Source organism: Sminthopsis crassicaudata, chromosome 1 (genome assembly GCF_048593235.1).
Source record: "Sminthopsis crassicaudata isolate SCR6 chromosome 1, ASM4859323v1, whole genome shotgun sequence".
NCBI classification, from domain to species: Eukaryota; Metazoa; Chordata; class Mammalia; order Dasyuromorphia; family Dasyuridae; genus Sminthopsis; species Sminthopsis crassicaudata.
Window position 1 is genome coordinate 47110117 of NC_133617.1, and position 8763 is coordinate 47118879.

Consider the following 8763-nt stretch of genomic DNA (forward strand, 5'->3'; position numbering starts at 1 on the left):
GAAGATAACAGAAATATAGATAAGATACAATTCTTGTCCTCATAAATTTTGTCCTACTAGAAGAAGAAAATATAGGTAACTAATGTACAGTGTTACATTCTAAATTTGTTGGACAGGCACAAATAGCATGTTATATAAAGTTTCAAAATAGAAGTTTTGGTGGAAATGATGGGAACTGTGAGAATAAACCTTAGAATTTGTAATAAAGAGAAAGAGGGGAGGTTATGGGAAGAGGGCACATTAGGACTTACAGGAGTCCAGATTTCACTGCAAAAAAAAAAAAAAAAAAAAAAAAGGCCAGGAGGAACAATGATAAGTCAAGCAAAATGGATTCAGCTATAAACTCCTTCATCCAGCCCTTTACAAAAACACTGCCATAATTCTATAGAAACTCTGAGGGAAGAAAAGCCACCGGATATGGAAGATGAAAAGTAAAGTAACTTGGTCCTGCAATAGGAGACAGGACCAGAACTATACCCACCATAGGATAAACCCAGAGTCCCAGTTACAGCAGGAAATACAGCAGCTTGGGTCTGAACCACAGCCCCAGATTAGATAGTTCCTATAGAAGACCGAGAATACTTTTAGTCACTATACTCAGGATCACTTGCAGTGTCTGCTCACACCATCCAAGTATATGTGGAGTAGAGTTTGAACCAAACATAAACTCCTAGAGATATGAGTAAAAAGAAAACATCAAATGTGATGAAGAAATGAACTAAGAAAAGACCACAGGTAAACTGATAAAGTTCTAAGTCAGTGTATTAGTTCAGAGAAAAAAAAAAATCTAGACTAGAAGAGCATTTGAGAAGAAGTGAAATGAGCTGTAAAGTGGAAGAGCTAGGAAGGAAATAACAGCAAGGTGAAAATATATTTTAAAAGAGAAGTGGTAAACCTAGCCCAAGAATTGAATTCCCTGAAAATCAGAAGGAAAAAAAATAAAAAAGTCCATGAGACAATAAAGAAATATTAAAGTGACTCCAAAAAGTTGAAAAAGTTAAAGAAAATGTGAGGTATATAGTCATTAAGAAAACCCAAACTAGCTACTGAAAAAGAAGTCAAGCAGAAAAAATAAGAAATTAGGATAAATCTTAAAATTATAAGCAAAACAAACCTTGGATATTTTTCAGGAAATCATAAATGAAAACTGTTTAGATCTCTCTTAGAACAAGAAGGCAAAATGAAAAGAGGAAGAATCTGCTGGTCACCTCCTGAAAGAAACTTTAAATGAAATCTCCCAGGAATATCATAGCTAAACTCCAACACAAAGATCAAAGGGGAAAAAATACCACAAACACCCAAAAAGAAGAGAGAAAAGCTAGGAATAGTCTGAAAGGTACCCTGAGTTTGGAGAGGTCATATTTCAAAAAGGTTCAAAAAAAGGATAGGTAGGATCTTATACACTAAAAATCTGTAGAAGAGAGCTCAAGGAGTACAAAATGTTTTAAAGAATCTAATTTTGTAGTCAAAAGTATGAACAGATAATTTTCAGATGAAGAAATTAAAACCATTTCTAGTCATTAAAAAAACATTCTAAATCACTTTTGATCAGAGAAATACAAATTAAGACAATTCCGAGATCCCGCTACACATCTCTCAGATTGGCTAAAATGACAGGAAAAGATAATTGTTGGTGAAACTGATCCAACCATTCTAGAGTGCAATTTGGAGCTATATCCAAAAGACTAACAAATTGTGAATACCCTTTGATCCAGGAGTCAATATCCCAAGAAGATCATTAAAAACATGCTTTTTGGGCCCAAAAGCATGTTTCAGTCTAATAAAAATAGTGTGGAGCTGAGTCTGCTGAATCAAACTGAAGGCAAGGTAGTTTTTAGTCCTAGTTAGGGGAAATGGAAGGATAAAGAAGTTCTAGGAACTCTGATTAGTAGGGATGAGACCATACTCAAGGTCAATTGAGAGACCTAGGCATATAACTTGTCAATTAACATTTATTAAATACCTATTAAGTGTAAGAGACAAGCATCTCGCCAAGAACTCTGCAGACTCACTGATGAAGCTAGGAAAAGATTCTTATTAATGATCTTGCAAGAGCAGCTGTCTAAAAGAATATGTAAAATCAACACACCTTTTAATAGCCTGTCTCCAAAATGTAAGATCCTCCTCTGATTCCTCATTGACTGATTATAGCCTATCTGGATAAGATAGTGCCTAATTCCCCAACTTGAGGGTGAGTTCCCACCCCTGATTACATCTCCCATTTGCCTTTATTTATAGTTCAGTCCCTCTCCTGATTCCCCATTGAATGGGTACTACAGAGGTTACAGCCTATCATGAGCACCTAATTCCTCCATTTGAATGTGAGTCCTCATTCCTGATTATATCTCCTATTCCCCATTTCCATATTTCTGCAACCATGGCCCTTATTTTCTCATTTGGGTGTGTGTACACCCCTTCTACAATTATCGTCATGTTTCTTATTCTAATTTATGGCTTCCCTTTATATATTCTGTTTCCTTTGTTCCACATCAGCCTAAACTTTAGTGCATTTCTTAATTTCATTTCTTTGCATTTCTCTAATTTAAATTTCATAATTCTGTGGAAACACTGAGTACACTGTGGTAAATTCTGGGTTACAAATAAATATAAAGACAGTCCTTCCCTCAAGGAATTTACAATCTAATGGGGGAAGACAACTTGCAAAAGGAAGCTGAAAAGGGGTGGGAGCAGAAGGCAAGATGGAGAGTTTCAAAGAAGTCCAAAAGCAGTGTAACTGGTAGGAAAAAGGGAGAAGACTGTGCTTAGTCTTATTTTTAAGCAGAGGCCCTAAAGCTCAGGCCCTGCCTTCCAGACAAGGGGGCACACAGGACTGATAATTAATATCATTGTAGATTATAATGAGTTATACCAGAAGATGATAGTCCTGGTCAGACAATAGCTGAAGTAGATGTTTAAGTTTATTTCATTGACAAGCTGGAGGGAGTTCATTTTGGGTAATCAGGATCAGAACAAATTTTCATTTCAATTCTAAGAAGATTAGTTAAGGAGTTGGGGATATTTAGCCTGAGAAGATGGGGGATAGGGTGGTATGATAACTGTCTTAAATTCTTGAAGAGCTGCCATATGGAAGAAGCTTTAAATTTGGAGGGGGGGAGGTAGAAGGCAAAACCAGGAGCAGTGGGTGAAAGTAGATGAAAGAGGTGAATTTAGGATTGTTATAAAAAAAATTTCCTAATGATTAGAACTGTCCAAAAATGGAATAGGTTACCTCAGGAAACAGTGAGTTTTCTTATTATGAGAGATTTTCAAGCAAAAAGTTAGATGACCATTTGACAGGCATATTATAGCAAGTATTATAGTCTGGGTTATAGTTGCTCTCTCCCACCTCAAATTATTTTATATTTTTTAACTGATTACAGGTGGTTGTGAAGTTCCCTCACAATTCTGAAATTTTGTATGACCATAATAAAAATAATAGATGATAAATATATTATTAGTGTGTTCTGGCATAGAGACCTGAGTTTTCAGTTCTTTGTTATCATAAAAAGGACTGCTATGAATATTTTTGTATATGTAGGTCTTCTTTCTCCTTCACTGATTCCTTAAATAGTGTCAGGCAATGCCTTAGTGGATCTAGAACTGGGCCTGGAGTCAGGAAGACTCATCTTCTTGAGTTCAAATCCAGATTCAGACACTTTTACCAGCTGTATGAGTCTGGGCAAGTCACTTGATCTTGTTTGTCTTAATTTCTTCATCTGTAAAGAAGGAAATGACAAAACACTCCAATATTTTTGCCAAGAAAACTCCAAATGGGTTCACAAATAGTCAGACAGGACTGAACAACAACTAGTAGCCGTAAGCTGAATCAAAAGGTACGTCCAGTTTATTAACCTTTGAGGGTGTAATTTCAAAAGATCCACCAACAGTGCATTAATGTATGTTTTCCCACAGCTCCTCCAACTCTGGTCACTTTCTTTTGTGGTCAACCTGGCCATCTGATGGGTGAGTTTCTCTTTGTTTTAAAAAGACTTGGAGTTCATCATTCCTTTTCATTTCTTTCATAAGACCAAGATCAAAGAGATTTCTGAGACTTGGGAATACTCAGACAGTTAATGATAACTTTGGTCACTGAGAAAGGCGGGATCTTACCATGAAAAATAGAGTTCCAAAACAGAGATGAGAGGTTTTCCCATTTTAGTAATTTTAGGACATATTCTCTATCGTTCTTCTAGATCTATATTGAATCTTGGAGCTACAGACACCATTGTAGTGGTGGGATCCAATACCAGCAAACTCCAGGTTGTCTGCAGAACACCATTTCTGTAGTAGTTTGCTATAGTCTACACTGCCCAAATGATTAATTCATTTATTAAAGAACTAGGTTTCACAAAGCAGGGAAAGAGCCAGAGATCACCATCTATTTTTACTGAAGTACTAAAGACAACCACCAAAATTCAGACTCCTCAACATGACATTGAAAGCCTTTCTAGCTATCTCATAGTACCTTTCTATTCTTATTTCACATTTCCCCTGTTTTACTCAAATTTTCAGTCAAACTTGATTACCAAGTGTTTCTAAAATCAACATCCCATCTTCCATCTCAGGGCTTTCTACCAAGTCTGGAATAAAGTCCTACCCCCTTTCAGAATTATCATCTTTCTTTCAACTCCACTGTAAATTGATCCTAATTCCTTGTTGCTAATGCTATCTTCCACCTTGTTATTTTGTATTTATTTAGTTGTTTACATATTACATCTCTTAGTAGAATATAATCTTCTTGGAGTTTAGGACTGTTTGTTTTCTCTCTTTGTATCTCTGGCTCCTGGCACACTGTCTTCTCTAGAGTAGCTATTTGATAACTATGTGATCAACTGAGCTGTATTGAATTGGACCTATTTTCCATAAAGGGTCAGAAGACAAAGGATGCAGTTTATGGGTGAGAAACAAGGTAAAACTAATGAGGAACAATCCAAAGCACAATACCCCATTGGAACTTAATGAAAGGGAATGTATTTCTGGGATAAGAAAGAAAAATCCAGCAAGAAAGAGACTATTAACTCATTTGATTATAGGATATTAGTAGTAGCTAATTTGTTCTTTTCTGAAAAATTCTCAGAATTTTTCCTGATCTAGTTAAATTAGGTTTCCCTTTAGAGAACAAGAAAAGAGTAGTTTCATAGTAGCCAAGAAAAAAGGGAAAGTCCAGAAAGAGATGGTGACTGACATTGGCAAAAGCCATGGAGGATTCAAGAGGAAGAGAACTAAGAAAAGATTTATTAGTTAAAAGATGATTGACTAACCTTGGATAAAGTAGTTTCAGTAAAGTGGTGGTGTCAGGAGTCAAATTGCAAAGGCTTGGAAACTAGAAGCAGCTGTCTAATGTAGCTAACTGAAGGAGACTTGAAGGGAAAGGGGAAGTGTAGGAAGATAGTGAGAAAACTAAGTATCTGAAATATCTGCCAAGCCGGATATCAAACAGAAAGTTTTTTTTTTTTTTTCTGTCCTAGATTCTTTGAGCATTGTGATGAAATCTATAGGCCACTCCTCAGAATAACATTTTAATGTAAAAAATAAAACACACGTGATTACAAAAGAAACCAAATATATTAGAGACATTTAGATGGTATAGGGCATTTAGATTGCAGGACTTGAGACAAGTTCAAGACTGTTTGGACTTAAAGAAATACCTGAGTTCAAATCCTACTTCAGATCCTACTGTGAGATCCTGCATGAGTACTGGACTAACCTTTCTCAGAGTTTTCTCATTTGTAAATCAGAGAGTTCCTACTTTATAGGATTGTTGTAATGTTTAAATGAGGTAACATATATATTTTTCAAACCTTAATGTATTGTAAATGCTAATTATTATTTTATTGAAATTTAATCATCAAAATATTTTTGAAAATAAGTTCTTTGATAATTGAATAATATATATGCATATGTTGGATTTAACATATATTTGTACCGTTTTTTATATATATTGGACTATTTGCCATCTAGGAGAGGGCATGGGGGAAGAGGGGGGAAAATTGGAACACAAGGTTTTGCTAGGGCTCATGTTGAAGAACCGTCCATGAATATGTTTTGAAAAATAAAAAGCTTTAATAAAAAAAAAAGAAAGAAAATAAATTCTTGACAAAATGGGCATATGTTTTAGACATCAAAGATGATGCTAGAGGCAAATTGAGGGAGCATGGACTAGTTTACCTGTCAGACCTATGGATAAGGGAAGAAGTTTTGACAAAATAAAGGCCATTACATGATATAAAAAGAATAATTGTGATTATATTCCATTAAAAAGGTTTTATACACACATACACACACATACACAATGCAGCTGAGATTAGAAGAAAAGCAGAAAGGTGGAGGAAAATTTTATAGGAAATATTTCTGATAAAAGTCTCAGCTCTCAAATATATAGAAAAATGAGTCAAATTTAGAAAAAGATGAATCATTCCCCAATTAATAAATGGTCAAAAGATATTAACAGGCAGGTTTCAGATGAAAAAATGAAAAGTATTTTTAGTCATATAAAAAAAAAAAATGCTTTGGGCTTCTAGATACAGTGGATAGAACAGGAGGACCTGAAGTCAAGAGTGCCTAAATTCAAATCTGGCTTCAGACACTTAACACTTAGTAGCTGTGTTGGCCCTGGATAAGTCATTTAACTCCTATTACCTCTCAAAGAACAAATAAATTAAGATTTTTGGAAAATGCTCTAAATCACAATAGATTAGAAAAATCCTAGGCATGGACCCACACCTAACACCACATACTAAGATAAGATCAAAATGGGTCCATGATTTAGGCATAAAGAACGAGATCATAAATAAATTAGAGGAACATAGGATAGTTTACTTCTCCGACTTGTGGAGGAGGAAGGAATTTGTGACCAAAGGAGACCTAGAGATCATTATTGATCACAAAATAGAAAATTTTGATTACATCAAATTAAAAAGCTTTTGTACAAACAAAACTAATGCAAACGAGATTAGAAGAGAAGTAATAAATTGGGAAAACATTTTTACAGTTAAAGGTTCTGATAAAGGCCTCATCTCCAAAATATACAGAGAATTGACTCTAATTTATAAAAAATCAAGCCATTCTCCAATTGATAAATGGTCAAAGGATATGAACAGACAATTTTCAGATGATGAAATTGAAACTATTTCCACTGATATGAAAGAGTGCTCCAAATCACTATTGATCAGAGAAATGCAAATTAAGACAACTCTGTCAGATTGGCTAAGATGATAGGAACAAATAATGATGAATATTGAAGGGATTATGGGAAAACTGGGACACTGATGCATTGTTGGTGAAGTTGTGAAAGAATCCAACCATTCTAGAGAGCAATCTGGAATTATGCCCAAAAAGTTATCAAACTGTGCATACCCTTTGATCCAGCAGTGCTACTACTGGGGTTATATCCTAAGGAAATACTAAAGAAGGGAAAGGGACCTGTATGTGCCAAAATGTTTGTAGCAGCCCTTTTTGTAATGGCTAGAAACTGGAAAATGAATGGATGTCCATCAATTGGAGAATGGTTGGGTAAATTATGCTATATGAATGTTATGGAATATTATTGTTCTGTAAGAAATGACCAACAGGAGGAATACAGAGAGGCTTGAAGAGACTTACATGAACTGATGTTGAGTGAAATGAGCAGAACTAAGAGATCATTATATACTTCAACAACAATGCTGTATGGGGATGTATTCTAATGAAGGTGGATATCTTCAACATAGAGAAGAGCTAATCCATTTCCAATTGATCAGTGATGGACAGAATCAGCGACACTCAGAGAAGAAGCGCTGGGAGATGAGTGTAAACTGTTAGCATTTTTTGTTTTTCTCCCCAAGTTGTTTTTGCCTTCAATATCCAATTCTTCCTTTGCAACAACAACAACAACAACAACAACAAAATTCGGTTCTGCACATATATGTTGTACCTGGGATGTGCTGTGACATATTTAATATGTATGGGAATGCCTGCCATCTAGGGGAGGGGGTGGAGGGAAGGAGGGGAGGATTCGGAACAAAGGGGAGTACAAGGGATAATGTTGTAAAACATTGCCTATGCATATGTACTGTCAAAAAATATTATAATTATAAATTTAATTTAAAAATTAAAAAGAAAAAGAAAAATCCAAATTAAAGGGACATAAAATCATGCATAGGAATATCCCTACTAGTTCTATGTTAGAGAAAGAGAAAGTGTGTGTGTATGTGTGTGTGTGTGTGTGGTGTGTGTGTGTATGTGAGGGGGGAGGGAAGAAGAAATCGAGGGACCTATTTATACAAAAATATTTATAGTACCTCTGTGGTGGCAAAGAATTTGGAAATTAAGGGAGTACTCATCAAATGAGAAATGGCTGCAGAATTTGTGGCATCTGGTTATAATGGAATATTATTATTCTATAAGAAATGATAAGCAGGATAATTCAAGAAAAACTTGGAAAGACTTTTATGAACTTATGCAAAGTGAAGTGAGCAGAACCAGGAGAATCTTGTACACAGCAACAGCAATGTTGCAACACAATCAACTGAATTACAGCTATCTTCATCAATGCAGTGATCCAAGAAAATTCCAAAAGACTCATAATGAACATTACTATCTACCTCCAGATAAAGAACTTATGGAGTCTTATTGCAGATCAAAGCATACAATTTTTCAATTTCTTTAATTTTTGTGATAATTTGGGGGGTTTCTGGTCTGTATTTTCTTTCACAACATGACTAATATGGAAATTTGTTTTGCATGATTACACATATATAACAAATATAAAAGTATTTGCATTGT